Source organism: Populus euphratica, unplaced genomic scaffold, assembly GCF_000495115.2.
Source record: "Populus euphratica unplaced genomic scaffold, PopEup_1.0 scaffold51.1, whole genome shotgun sequence".
Lineage (NCBI taxonomy): Eukaryota > Viridiplantae > Streptophyta > Magnoliopsida > Malpighiales > Salicaceae > Populus > Populus euphratica.
In genome coordinates this window covers 280,892-281,835 of record NW_011499932.1, presented here as the reverse complement: position 1 = coordinate 281,835, position 944 = coordinate 280,892, and positions in this window count along the sequence as shown.

Genomic DNA, 944 nt, shown 5'->3' with positions numbered 1-944 from the left:
ATGACTCAAACAAATTGGCCACTGCATCATTGAGGCCAATTCTTTGGTTGCCGGATAAAACCAGTTCAGATATTTTTATTAAAATTATTATTATAAAATTTTTTTTAAAAAAAAAAGAATTTTTATGTTAATATGGTTAAATTTAGATGTAAGTTTGACCGAGTTAATTAAGTTATAAATCAACCTGATTATATCAATCAAATTTCGCTGTGTATTTTTCCTAATTAAACTGAAAGCTCAGCCCGAAGCAAACTTTAAATCTATAATTTTGTCTTGGATGCTATATATATATATCCCTTAACAGGGGGCCAGAGGCATTCGAGAGGCTGTAAGGCATTTAAGAATGCAGTTACTGAATTTATGTCAAGAGGGGTAATTCTTTAGGATCATGGTTGTTTTTTTTTTTTTTTCCTGCATTACCGTGTTGCATTGTAAAACCTTTTTTTGCCTTTTAATTCTTATTTATTGAAATTTCCTTACAATTTTGTGTTTCCCATGATAAGATTGAAATACCTAATTCCAAACTATTGGTTTATGAATATTTGTAATTATGGTCGTAACATGGACATGCTTCTTATCCAAAGTTCAAAAAATACAAGGACCGGTCAGAGAGTTGAGAAACTAGAAGGAATCAATCTGAAATTGTGATCCCATTTTTGGTGTGTTTGTTTTTGCAATTTAACCTATTTTCCAAATTGGTTTTTTTTTGTTTGAATCAATTTTACATTGTGCAAGTGAAAAATTAAAAAAAAACTTCTTTAACCTCAACCAATATTACAATGATCGATTCGTCTTTTTGCAATTATAATATTGCACCCAAAAGCAAAAGCAATGCAAATGAGTTTTTTTTTTAAGAAAAAAATAGTAATCACATTATTTTAGTCCATGGTGCATTAACTCTAGGTGCAATTTACCACCCAATTAATTGTTTTTAATAAAGAAAA